The sequence below is a fragment of the Topomyia yanbarensis genome, chromosome 3 (genome assembly GCF_030247195.1).
Source record: "Topomyia yanbarensis strain Yona2022 chromosome 3, ASM3024719v1, whole genome shotgun sequence".
Classification (NCBI taxonomy): Eukaryota; Metazoa; Arthropoda; class Insecta; order Diptera; family Culicidae; genus Topomyia; species Topomyia yanbarensis.
Window position 1 is genome coordinate 295,225,202 of NC_080672.1, and position 14,717 is coordinate 295,239,918.

General features: G+C 40.1%; 1 pseudogene; it reads left to right on the forward strand.

The window, feature by feature from the left end:
* Window positions 1-1,428: 1,428 nt before the first annotated feature.
* On the forward strand, window positions 1,429-7,319 carry LOC131688006 (uncharacterized; annotated as a pseudogene).
* The last annotated feature ends 7,398 nt before the right edge of the window (window positions 7,320-14,717 follow it).

Below are 14,717 nucleotides of genomic sequence, written 5' to 3' on the forward strand. Positions count from 1 at the left end.
GTTAATAAGGCGTATCCGCAACCAATAGCGGATTTGGTGAAAACAAAAAGTGCTTGAATAAGATATCACAATATATATCATACCGTGCGATATATCACTAGTGAACCTAAAACAAGCCGAAAGAGAAAGCGGATCTAAAGGATGGCATCTGGAGGATACAAAGTGCAAAGAGAAAATAATGGAGCTCCAGCAACTAAGGAAGGAGCTGGAGGATCAAAAGAAGAAGACTACCAGGAGTGTGTCCAAGGAACGCGGACCAGCAGACACTGTAGAGCTGCTAAGACGTCAATTTGAGGCACAAATGGAAAGCCAAAAATTACGTGATGAGTCATTTCAAAGGGCCATGATTGAGATGGCTACCAAAATGCACCAAGTAAAAGTGGACCCCGAAGCGGGACAACAAATGGCTCCGACAAACAAATTGCCGGATGAAATTACAAACTTACTGAGGAGGCAAACAGCAACACCACTCCCAGTTTTCAATGGATATTACAAGGATTGGCCAAACTTCAAACGGCTTTACGAACAAAGCAAACGAGAAGGTCAATTCAGCGATACCGATAATATAAACAGACTTATGGCAAGTCTAGGCAAAGCAGCAAAGGTACACGTAAGTGCCTTGCTGATGGATCCAGGAAACGAGAAACATGTAGTAGAAACTCTGGATAGTATTTACGGACGACCGCTGGCTATATACAACGAACTATGGAAGGATTTGGCAAAGTTACGGAACCCACTCATGGAATACCTTCAAAGCATGGTGGATTTCGTAGTGACTCTCGGAAATTTGGTGTCCAACATGTCCATGATACAGTGCGAGGATTATTTAACTAATTCGTTGCAGATTGCTGAACTTGTTTGCCGCTTACCACTGAACTTAAGAGAACAATAGGCGGACAAGGAAGCAGAAGCAATGATTCCACAAGAAGGACGACCACGGCAAAAACTCACACTAAAGGAATTACACGAGTTTTTGAAACCTCAACAGCAAAGGGCAATATTTTTTTTATTGCACAAAAGGTGTGTCAATCTGAAAAGGAAACCCGAAAAATGAGCGCCAATCAAGAATCAATATGCACGCCGAAAAAACATCCTGATCCCAAGCGAAATGTTCCTGTTGTAGCCAACAACATTGGATAGTAGCATGCCCGGTCTGTAAAAAGATGAGTGTGGAAAAAAAGACGAGAACTGGCACTAGAGAGACGCATGTGCTTTAACTGTTTACGCCAAGGACACTCCTTTAGAAACTGTCAAATGAGACCAAACTGCAGAACAGAAGGATGTACAGCACATCATCACATCTTTCATCACGTCAGACCAAAAACAAATGATGAAAAACCAGCCTCCCAAAAGGAGGAAACAAAACAAAAAATAAAGGAATCCTCAGGACAATCAAAAGACAACACGAAGAATGCAGATAAGAAGGAAATGAAAGAAATAGATGCGCAAGCTCCAACATCGTCCAAAGCATCCACCTCGAAGGAACAAGAAGATGAAGCTGTACGCACTAACATACACACTACCAAAAGAAATAAAGTCTACTACCAAATACTGCCGGTTACACTTTATGTGCAAGGAAGACAATTAGAAACCTTCACATTTTTGGATCACGGCTCATCCAACAGTCTAATCCTCGACGACGTGGCCAAAGATTTAGGTTTGCACGGGCCAGTATCACCATAATGCATAAAATAGACGAATTACTCCGTACACGAAGATAACGAAAGCCAAAGCATATGCTTCAAAATATCGGACAGCAAAAAAATTCAACAAAATACCAAATGGAAAGTGTACGCACAGTAAATAAATTATCCTTACCACGACAGACACTCGACTACAAGGATCTTCATGAAAATTACAACCATCGCAAAAACCTTCCTATTCAACGATACGAGAATGCTGAGCCGACATTACTTATTGGACTTGATCATCCCCGACTATTAACAGCAACAAAACAGAGAGCAAGCAAAGTCGGTCCAGTTGCCGCTAAAACACCAATCGGATGGGTCTTTTATGGAAGGACCAACTCTCGACATCAAGGAGAAATATATTCCTGTGTAGTAGAGGAGCAAGACTCACTACGAGAAGAAATGAGGAAATACTTCTCAACAGAAGAGTTTGGCGTTAAGGTTAGCACCACTAACCAACAGAGCGAGGAGGATAGACGAGCGGAAAAAAATGATAAAAGATACAATGAAGTATGACGGGAGTCAATACGAAATTGGCCTTCTATGGAAACAAGCCAGGCCCATAATGCCAAAATCAGAAAGCTTCGAGGGAGCATTAAAGAGGTTAGAATATACTGAAACTAAGATGAAGGAATTAGAAACCAGAACAGCGATCGAAGGAATAAAATGGAATTTTATTCCACTATCAGCTCCACACTTTGGAGGAGCATGGGAACGTATGATACAAGAGGTTAAAAAATTGTTAAACGAGAAGCTATGGCCAGTATCAAAACCCAAGGAGAGCGTACTTAGGAATGCTCTAATCGAGATAGAGCACCTCCTGAACAGTCGCCCGTTGACGCATATACCCTTAAATTCCGACGACGATGAACCTCTAACACCAAATCATTTTGTAATTGGATGCGCAGGAGGAACATATCCTTCACTCGACGACACATCTCGAGCCGAGGCAACAAGAGAACACTGGAAAAAGGCTCAAATGGCAACTACTAAATTTTGGGATCGGTGGAGTGCAGAATACCTTCCTAAACTGAACAAACGAGAAAAATGGAACCACTCCAGCCTGATGATGTCGTTGTTTTTCCAGACGAACAACGGAAAGGGAAGTTTCATAAGGAAATTATTACCGAAGTAACGAAGGCGCAGGATGGCCAAACAAGGTCTGCGGTCGTTCGTACTGAAAACTCTAAATTAGTTAGGCCAACTGTAAAATTGGCCAAATTAGACGTAAAGGCAGATACGGTATTCACCGGTTACATACAGGAAATATCACCAAAACGAAAAGACGTCTTCCCGCATAATAGTAGCTCAAATGCAAAGGCAAATATGACAGGGGTAAGCGGCAAAAAATCGACATAGAGCTAGTAAAACAACTAGCAGAAAAGCACAATGCAGCTCATCCAACCAAACCGAAAAAGAAAACTATTCGAGCTAGGCCAAACATGTGGGCAAAAATGCTCGTCACTACAGCAGCAGTACTATCTTTAAATACAACGTCCAGTATGACCATCGAACCCGTGCCAAATACGGGACTTTTATTCAATCACGAAGCTACCTATTTTATACAAACCGGAATTTGGGACACAGTATTCTTAAGCTTACCAACTAGATTTTTTATTTGAACAAGTGAATATTTAAGCGAAAGATTTTAGTAAAACGCGACGGTAGTCTTTTTTTTATTCAATGTGTAAGAATCTTAATGCACGCATAAGAAGAGTTAGGCTCTTTAAAATTTCCTTAATTAATTTTATATAAAATGACTCAACGATTCGACGAAAATCGCGACCTAATGCAACATCAGGTTCAAGAACTAGAAAATCAAGTGCGTGAATCAATAATTGGTATACAACAACGAGACCGGCGCATTGTCGAATTGGAATTATTTGCAGCGCAACAAAAAATTGATGCTCACGCAAATAATTTAGCTGCTGCCGAACCTCAAAACACCGTGGAAAATAATTAAAATCGTTGCAAACTCCACAGATTATTCGATGGTAAAATGTTCACTGACCACCACTTCCTCACATATGCCTTAAAACGAAACTAGATAAATGGAGATTACAGATCCAACTTGGAGAAACACCAGTTCCAAAACAACCCCTTGACATAGTCCACATAGATATTTACATCTCACAACCAAATCTATTCCTCTCTGCAGTAGATAAACTTTCAAGGTTCGGCACTCTAATTCCAACAAAATCCATATCTATTTCAGATATCCGCAAAGCAATTCTTAAATTTATTACAAAGTACGGTAATCCAAAATTGTTAGTATCCGATAACGAAACCTCGATAAAATCAAATGAAATAAGAGGATTGCTTGCCGACCTAAACATACAACAATATTTTACCCTCTCAAATCACAGCCAAGCCAACGGAATAGTAGAAAGGTTCCATTCTACAATTACTGAAATTTTTAACTCAAATAAACACAAATATGGACCCTTACCAAATAAAGAAAGATTTCTAATAGCCTGTACTTCATATAATAATAGCATTCACACAGTGACTCAACTTAAACCCCGAGAAGTCTTCTACGGAATAGAAAGCGGAGAGGAAAGACTGGATATGAGCAGCATTATACAATACAGAGATAAGCTATACGATGAAACAGCGCTGGGATTGAAAAAGACCCAAAAGAAGCAAAACGAATATCACAATATCACCCGCGAAGTCCCACCAGCTCTAGATCCCGGCGAAACAGTCTACAACGAAGTTCAAGGAATGAAATCCAAAGTCAAGAACTGATACCAACAGATACAAGTTCGTTTGGACAGAAATCAAACATACCAAGATACTTGGAGTCGAAAACTCCACAAAGCAAAACTTCGTCGAATGCGAAAATAATTTAGGGGAACGCGGGGCAAGTCCGACACCTTAAGCGCAATAATTTTTCTAAAATTCCACAAAGTTCCTAAAATTGTATATTCTGTGCATAATCCTTGTTTAGGTGGTTCTTAACAAAATATAATTTTTTCAGCGTTTCAAAAAATTGAACTCATTAAAAATTATTGGTTGCCAAAAAATGGAGAAAAATGTCATTTTAAAAACGCTGCGGGTAAGACCGACACCCCAAAGGGGCAAGAGCGACCCCCTTTTGAACTTTCTTTTTGTCCAAATTTTTCCATTAAAAATGTATTGTGTATGTGTGATAAAGTGCAATTACGTGTATATGAGTATGTGTGATGCAAACGCATACTTTCTGTAGTTTCATCGCGTAGCAAGAGGAAGAGCATTCGAATGCGTGGTGTTATGAATAAATAATGTTTAACGCACGGTTTATATTATGGTACGGGTTTTCTCAAGTAATTCTTTCGAGCTTTATTGCCACTTGTATAGTCATTCTAACGAGGAAGAGCTATTCTGCAAGCAGATTATATACGCTGTTACTAGGACTCATTCACTTAGAAGTGACGCACGCTTCGTAGTAAGCTATCCGGTTCGTGTTGTGATTTTTCGGAACACTGTTGATCAACAATCCGACGGTCAATGAAATTTTTTCATCAATATCATTTCAAAATCTCATATTAGGTAATACTTTTCGTTTCTTTTTGTAATATTATTATGAATCACGCTCAATTAATTTTTAATTTTTTAGGTCGGCTTGAGACAATACTGATAAATAAATGCAAAAAACATAGTTTCCGTGTATTTCAATTATTAACATGACGTAATTATAGTATAATTGAACCCAACAAATATACCCAGTCGTTTGTATCGAATCAAAAACGAACCCAATTATCTAAACACCGTGTCGGTCTTACCCCACCCAAAAACTGTCGGTCTTACCCCAACAGCGCCCATTTTTGTTAAATGCTCAATTAACAGTATTGAAATACTCAAACTTATCTTCAATACATACAAATAACGATATGGAGAGTAGAATAGAATGTGTGACAAAAAAACTGGTCATTTTCAAAGCTTTTGTGTTATTAAAACCTTAAAATGTATCAACTAAAAATAACATCCAAAAGCGCATCAACTTTGCTTTCGCTTGTTGTGTTTATTTTGTTGACGTTTATGAACCCATATGGCATCGATATGTATCGAAATGCCAAAAATAATCGTACTAATAATATCCTGTCATTATTGTATGATTTAAAATTTGATATCAGGGAAAAGTCGTGGGGTGTCGGGCTTACCCAGGGTGTCGGGCTTCCCCCCAGTTCCCCTACTGAAAAATCCAACATTTCTTTTTACCTTTCTTTTTAGATGCTGACGAAGCATCATCATACTTCAATCACACTTATCCTGTTCCTGTGTATCCAAATCCAGTTCCATAAAACTTGGACATCACAAACTGTTTCACATAATCGAATTGAATGACTATGAACCTATTTTCGGAAAACTACATACAAATAATCAAGGATTGTGAGATTTTCCAAATTTTACAGACATGTTTGAAATTCTAGAAGCTGAATTCAAAACTGTTCACAGCATTTTAATAATCTTCAGCAGGGGCAACGTCAGAGAAGAGAATTATTCAATCTGCTCGGAACTGGAATACAAGAAATTACAGGAAAATTGGATAACAACGGGGTTTCCAACACATCTCTAAATCAATCAATAATTTACAAAATAGTAATAGAATGATCATTAACGAAAATAACGAACAAATTAGAATTAACTCGCAATTTCAGAATAACATTTTAATAAACTAACTTAACCAGCAACAAACGCAAATTAAAAATAATATTGTATCAGCTGGATTAGAGAATGAAGCTAGCTAAAATTTCCAGATATTCAGAGAAGTTATAAAGATCAATTATAATTTAGACAATATGAAATTCCATTTAGAAGATTTATTCGAATCAATACGATTAGCAAAAACAAATGTCATTTCAAAACAAATATTATTTCAAATCTTTCAGAACAACAAAATGTAAGGATAGATAGAACCGATCAAATTTATAATTTTCTAGGATTATTTGCTTTCTTTAATAATTTCAAAATAATATTTATAGTATCAATTCTAAGAATAGAAAACACCACTTATACAGAATTTCTTCTAGAACCCATTGCTATATTAAACAGAACATTAAAACTTCCAGTCAGTGTTGCTTTGTAAAACGATTACAAAACATACTTCATCAAGAACGAATGCTAACACATCGGGAGGACTAAGCTGTGTAGCCTCAACAACCTCATCGACATCTCTAGAGAATTGTGCTTCTCTAAATTACTAAGAGGACCATCAGGAAACTGCACTTTCACCAAATGCCACACACCCACAGAGATTAAAAGAATTATGAACGATCATATTACTATCAAAAATATCCACGATATGGAAACAGAGTCAAACTACGGTCTGGTATGTAGTTGGTAGAGTTTCATAACTGCTCCATTTTTATAAATGACACTGAATACAACAATGTCGAAGTATCCGAATCAGAACCGACATTTATTATGCAATTGGACGGTCTACATATCAACGCACAAACACTGGAAACCAAAGATAACATTGAAGAAATCCATATCAAAAATAGACATCATATCGAAACAATAACCAGACAAGATAAAATTCAGACATACACGTCACTTGGTATGTCGAGCAGTTGTCTTTTCCTTAGTTTCGTTACAGGCCTTTTGTGGACTAAGACGAGTGACGAAGACAGATATCACTTTTCATAACAACATCCACGAACAGCACGAATCGGGACGATTCGGCTTCAAAAGGGGGAGTAGTTAAGAACGAACCTACCAGGACCTCCAATTCAACCCATCAAAGCATCAGTTCTTTATCTTTCTTCGGTGCATCATCCACATTATCATGACCGTCATCATCCATAGCAACAACAACAAACCCGACGATGATAGCAAGTTGCATTTAGCATGGAAACCAACTCAATCGACATCCGGCGAAACATAGCGTAAGTAATTTACCCGGCAACACCAAGTGGCCCAGAATCGTGCATACATCAGCAAAACGACCATCCGGTAAACAACAAAACAACGACACACGGACTCAGCGAGCATCAGCAGTTGTCGTCTTGCAATAGTAACCCGGCGACCACATTTCATTTTCAGCCAGTTTATTCAAAATAGCTTACATAGCAGAACGATAGGGATAGCGTTAGGCTCAATAATAAATTGAAATAAAGTTTAATTGGAGTTAGTCTTTTAACGTGAAAAGACGTTAAATTATGATTAGAACGTAAGTCTCATTACTTATATATGTAAGTTAAAGCCGAAACTTGCCAGCTACCGTTTAGAACCAAAACGCTGCCACAAACAACTACAACAGGTACACAAACGACAACTATAGTCTCTATTGCATCAGCAGTAGACTGGTTCAATTTTTGACTTTTAGCTCCACCAGGCTCACTGATTCCTTTTATGGTCCTTAGTAATTGTGCAAATTTTGGTACCGATCGGTTGTGTCTACGGACCCTCCAAAAATTTCAAAGTTTATATGGAAGTTTGTATGGAAAATCGGTTAATATTGAAAATAAATTCTTAAAAAATCACCTCATCATTCAATTAATCATAACACTATATATTTCTAAAACTATTTTTCTACTGAACACATTCGGGGAACATTGCAAGTTTATGAAAATTCGTCGAGAAAAGTTATTAACAAAAGAAGCAGTATGACTTCAAAATAAGTTTATTTTATTAGTAACCATAGCAACCCTGTTTGAATAGCTACATCGTTATACAAGTGCAAACTAGACTTGTCACCCACCGCTCGCGTATGGCAGATACAGCTATTCAAACAGGGTTGCTATGGTTACTAATAAAATCCACTTGTTTTGAAGTCTTACTGCTTCTTTAGTTAATAACTTTTCTCAACGAATTTTCATAAACAATGCAATGTGAGCCTGGTGGAGCTAATAGTCAAAAATTGAACCAGTCTAATCAGCAGTCTTCGCCAAGCTTAGACTGTAACGTCAGCGCACAAGTATCCGCTCAGCGACAGGAGCCACCAGCCCGCACGTGGAGACCAGCCTATGAGCACAAGGTAGCTTAGGTCAGCAGCTCGAATTAAGCAATAAACCAAACATAATTCATTCTGCTTCTCATCATAGTTGAATCAAGTTGTGTATTTAAAAACTTAAGTCCTAAGTGCAGCAATTTCCGGCAACAGCCATCTGCGACGGCTCATCGCGTACTCGAGGAAAATCCTAACTGTCCACCGTCAAGGAACCATCGAGGGAACAACGGTTTTAAAGGTAAGCAAATTTATTTTCTAATTAACTCTTAACTCGAGAGATAAGACTCAGCTGAAACAAAAGTCATATTAATTTAGTGACCCGAGCCCCGACCCACGGTAAGCGAAGGTCTGTAATATCACATAGTGAAGCGAACTAACTTAAAAAAATATACAAAGCTAAATAAAAGAAAAAGGACAGTCTAACCCCAACAAAGTGAAAAATAAATAGTGAAATGGATCAGTACGAACAGTAACTCGCACAAATGTGAAACGAAATTGAATCTAGAGATGAAATTATCCACCAACTCAGAGTGGAAGCTGAAGGTGCCGCCAAGGGCGTACTTGCAGCCCAGCAAGCCGAAAATATTCTGAAAGCTTTACAAGCGCCACAAATTATAAGAGATCTAGCGTCATTTAACGGCGATTCTATAAAACTGTATTCTTTCATTAGACCGATCGATAAGCTAACACCGTTGATCGACACTGTGCGTGGAACCGCAATGCGCACAATTTGGATACAAGCGATCCGTTCCAAAATTACCGGTGGCGTTGATAACGTACTAGAATTGTACGGCACAGAACTGAAATCTAACCTGATCGCTCATTACAACGATCGTAGAGACGAGGTATCACTCACCCGAGACCTCGTTGCTATGCGTCAAACCGGTAGGGTAGAAGCATTATACAGCAAACTTTCACATATGGTCTCACTCTTAGTGAACTTGTTAAACTTAACTGAAAGAAATTCACTAGTTAAGTCAGCCAAGAACCAATTTTGCCAACATATGGGACTTAAAGTGTTCCTATCAGAATTAATGGATCCTCTAGGATCCATAATCCGCTCGCAAGCATAAAAGATACACTACGCTTATCCTTAGAGGAGCGAAATTACCAATATGCTAAAAACTATTCTAGACCGCAATCTCCACCAATTCCTTCAGAAACCAATTCTTACCACATAGACCAAATCGCAATCCAACAACGTAAATAACTTCATACCATATATTACTGTCAAAACGAAAACAGGTCCCTTGAAGTTTATGATAGGCACTGTTAACTTAGATAGATGCCGTTCTACAGCACCCAGGACCGTTAGAAATCTCAACGAATTACACACCGCCCACCGATTCACCGAATTCAACCCGTTCATTGAAATACTTGGTATCGGTGACGAGTCTTTGCAACAAGTCAAAGCAACCATAGTAACCGCATCAAACGAACTTCAATTCCCAGGTGGGAAAATTCAAATGCTTCGAAAATACTCCGATAGCTTTTCAATCAAGGTAAACGCAAACGAGGAAATAGTAACGGAGGAAGTTCACCGACACCGGCAGAAGATGGAGACTACTTCGTAAAAGACCCACTCCCACTGACAGATGATATCGTCGTAGTGCCGGGCTTATACAAGGTAAATCCGAACAAGTCATTTGTACAGTTACAAAATCGCAGTAACGTAGAAGTACGGACTAGTCCCAATCGCGTGGTTTTTGCGAAATTAAATGATTTTAAAATAGTCAAAACTAACGTACCTTCCAAAGACGAGTTACCTCTCAATCCAAAACTACGCGATCAACTCAGATTCGATCATCTAAATTATGAAGAAAAACAGGAACTTCTCTCAATCATAACAAAACACCAAAACGTCTTCTATCTCGAAGATAATGATTACAATGTTTACAAATGTGGCGATCAAGCACCGAATAGAGACAAATGACAACATCCCCCACGTCAAAAACTAACGATATCGCTACTGTCACATAGCAAGAGGTGCAAAAGCAAATCTCGAAAATGCTTGCGCAAGGAATCATCCGTCCGAGCACGTCACCATGGTACTCGCCGATTTGTATTTGTATAAAAAGTCCAACTGACAATTTGTCTAAATGAACTATACTAAACTAAGGTAAATTAAACATAATTAAACTAGTGACAATACACGACGACGAAACTGCGAAGAGTTCATGACGAAGTCAAAAATTTCAGCAAACTCGTTGAAGCGACGACTCATTGCTAAAATTAGACTATTGGCAGCGTAGTTAGTGCTGCGCATTTCAGAATGCAGCAGGGCTCGAGGGCGAAGAGAACGGGTAGGCGCGTAGAGGCTGATTTGCGCTAGTAGCTCCGGATCATCATTTTCAGCCAGCAGAATCTTTGACACGAAGGTAGCTTGCGCTGCATGTCTCTGGCGTGTTAAAGTATTAAGTCCTAAAAGAGGACAACGGTCCTCGTACGATGGCAGGTTTAATGGATCGTTCCACGGCAATTCACGTAACACATATCGTATGAATTTACGCTGGACTGCTTCGACCCTAAGGCTCCACGTAGCTTGATACGGGCACCAAACGACGTTTGCAAATTCCAACTGCGGGCGCACCAATGAGCAATAAAGAGCCTTGAAGCATAGAGGATCCCGAAATTCGTTGGATATTTTGAAAATAAATCCCAGCAATCGATTGGCTTTGTCGATGGTCGCTGAGACGTGATGAGTAAACGTTAGCTTTGCATCAAGAACGACTCCTAGTTCCTCACGTGGTCAACGTGTTGTAGCTGAGTTCCTGCGATGTTATAGTTGAAGGTAAGCATATTTCTCGTTCGATAATAGCTGATGACAAAAAATTTTGCAACGCTAAGGACCATCATGTTTCTTACACACCAGCTATAAAAGGTGTCAATAAGATGCTGTAGCTCACGGCAATCGGCTTCATTCCGTATAACAAGAAAAAAATTTAAGTCGTCGGCAAAAAACAGCTTTCCTCCACGCCTTAGAACGAAAACCGCATCGTTCACGAACAGTGAAAAAAGTAGTGGACCTAGCGTACTACCTTGAGGAACTCCGGAAGTGTTATACTACGTTCACACTACGAGTTAAAACGCGTTTTAACGCTATCTTGATGACATTTTTCTTGTTGCTAATTATTATAACATGTTTTAACTCTGTAGTGTGAACATAGTATTAGATTCGACTCCTAGCGAAGTGATTCCGCGATAGTTCGCTATGTTGCTTTTGTCACCTTTCTTGAATACCGGAAACATTACTGAGCATTTCCAATCCTCAGGAAACGTTTGCTGCTGAAGCGATAGGTTAAAAATATATGCAAGTGGTGTTACAAGTAAGTCCGAACATTTTTTCAATACAGTTGAAGGTATAGCACTGAGGCCGGGTGCATAAGATGACTTGGTTTTCCGGATTGCAGATATAACCATTTGTTCAGACTCGAGAAGAATCTGGAAAACAGCGTACATTTCGCCACAGTTGTCATAGCTTCTTCGCCGTCGTAAAGCATCCTTGATGGAAGCCCAGTTTCATTTCACTTCATGTTGACAAATGACCAAAAGCCCTTCGGGTTTCGGCGTAGATTATTCTGGATGCGGTTTACATAGCGTTTTTACAGAAGCTTGTTGTAACAACGATACTCATTACTAGCTAAAGTGAACATGCGCTTAGAAAGAGGACACTGTCGATTTGTATACGCACATAGGGTTTTTGCTCGAGTACGATTTAGCTTTCGAAGAGTGCTGTTTGACCAGGGCGGTTTGCTAGGAGGCTGACATTTAGGAACTGAGTTCTCAACACAGTTCAGTAGTAGTCGCTTGTAGAGGGCAACTGCAGCATTAACACTCACTTGGGCATGCAGTACACTCCAATCAATTTGCGACAGAGAACTGCGCAGCTTTACAGAATCAGTTTTGCGAAAGTTGAGACGGTGGACAGAAAGATATTCTACGTACTGAGCTGAGCGAATAGTGCCAATTGAGATTTCAAGCGCGCGCGGGATGAAAATTGTCAAGTGGAACAATTACGCTGGATGCCTCATTGACGGAACATACAGGTATAAAAGTTTCACTAACAAAGACGAGATCTAGAAAGCGTGACTGGTGGTTAGGAATCATGCTTACTTGAGTTAGTCCGTTAAAAGCAAATCCGTCCAGTAGCAAACGACTGGCGATGTTGGTTGTCGAAGCAATCGGGCCGGGGTAAGCGTATCCGTGTCGTGACGGCACCCAAATGAGCCCTGGCTGATTGCAATAATTAAGGACAATCATCACGCAATCCACGCCAGCTTGCGAAGAAGCGTTATTCACAGCATCCATGTGAAGTTGCATGATATTGCAGTCGAGTCGCTTTCCAGGAGGAATATAGACAGCACCAATATAAAAGTTTCTCGATGGGGTTATAATTCTAACCCAAACAGCCTCAACACTGGTTAAACTACCTACATCAATCTCACATGAGGCAAATGCGGTGGAAACAGCAATCAAAACTCCTCCTCCACGTCCGCGAATACTGTTGCCACTATTTCGGTCCGCACGGTATACGGTGTAAGCATCGCTGAAAAGCTGCACTGATGTTATCCGTGCATCAAGCCATGTTTCGGTGAAGAAGCAAACATCGTAGTCACCGTCCAAAGCAGCTAAATACACGTCATCAATTTTCGTCTTAAGCCCTCTCGCGTTCTGATAGTAAATCTGCAAACCATCAGTGTCATGTGAGAGGTGTTGTGCTGCATACGAAGTTTCAGGATTGCGGGCTCGATGATCACCATCACCGCAAATAGCGCGGGGAGAGCAGGATGTACTGTTGTCCGGAAGGGGAACAAGCTGCGCTGCGGAGGGAATGATTGCGTCATAACTGTTGTGTCCAGCGGCCGACTGCAATGGGAGGCATACTTGAAGGTGCGCAGTATCACATGTAGCTTTGGAAGGACATATATTCTTTAAATGTTTACCTGAGCGGACAGATGCGATGCGATTTGGATCGTTTCAAACAAGCCTGATGCTTCGGGAGAGCTGAAATGGCGCTTAGTAGTAGACTATAGGAAACTTAACGCAAAGACCACAGCAGACAAATACCCGTGCCTAATATAACCGAAATACTAGACAAAGTGGGTAGATGTCAGTATTTCACAACATTAGATTTCGCATCTGGTTTCCACCAGATCGATCCCAAAATCCAAAAGACGTTCCAAAAACGGCATTTTGTGTCGAACACACGAGCTATACGAATATCTTCGTATGCCCTTCGACCTCAAAAATACCCCAGCCACCTTCCAGCGCGTAATGAATAAAGTGCTGAGAGAATTGATTGGGAAATGTTGTCTAGTATACATGGACGACATAATTGTCGTGCAAAAAACTCGTAACCTATAGCGACATCTCGCAATATCCAGATTTTGGGAAGCCATTCGTACTAACCATCAATGCGAGTAACTTTGCTCTAGGAGCAGTGCTTTCCAAAGGCACACATTTGCACTTTCCAAAGGAAGGATAACCCTGTTGCTTTCGCACCTAGGAAGTTAATAAGGCTATTGACAATTATCGTTCGCAACAAGCCACCATTAGACAAAACATCGATAGTACTTTCATGGAAAAGTAATACGGCAGCCAAAACAAAAACACCCGTTCGTCACTTGTGGAGATCATCGAAGTTCCAACGATTAGCAGCAGGCAGTCCTAGTGAGACCATCGAGTAAGCTAGATATGATTTATAAAGTGTAGTGAATTAAAGTTTTTTTTTTAAATTTAAAATAGTGTATTAAGCTTTTAACTGGCGCCTGAATAGGGACCACAGTGAAAAGTTTAGAAGTGTTACCCCGATAAAGTCTAGTAAACTAACCAAACGGTTGAATTTAACCGCACCGAGCACCCGCGAAGAACGATGCCCAGAGTCACCATAGGCATCAGCTAAAAACTCGGCAACGGATAAAAGGGATCCCGTCGCTTCGCTGGGAGAAGCAACCATCATTCTGGTCCTGAACCAAAAGACGTGATTGTCTCGAGACAGAAGGCAACCGTATCTCGGCCGATACAACGCGGAGAATAGGATGATAATAAGTAGGGGAACCTGGGGCTATTAAGACAGTGGGGGTAATTCGGACCCC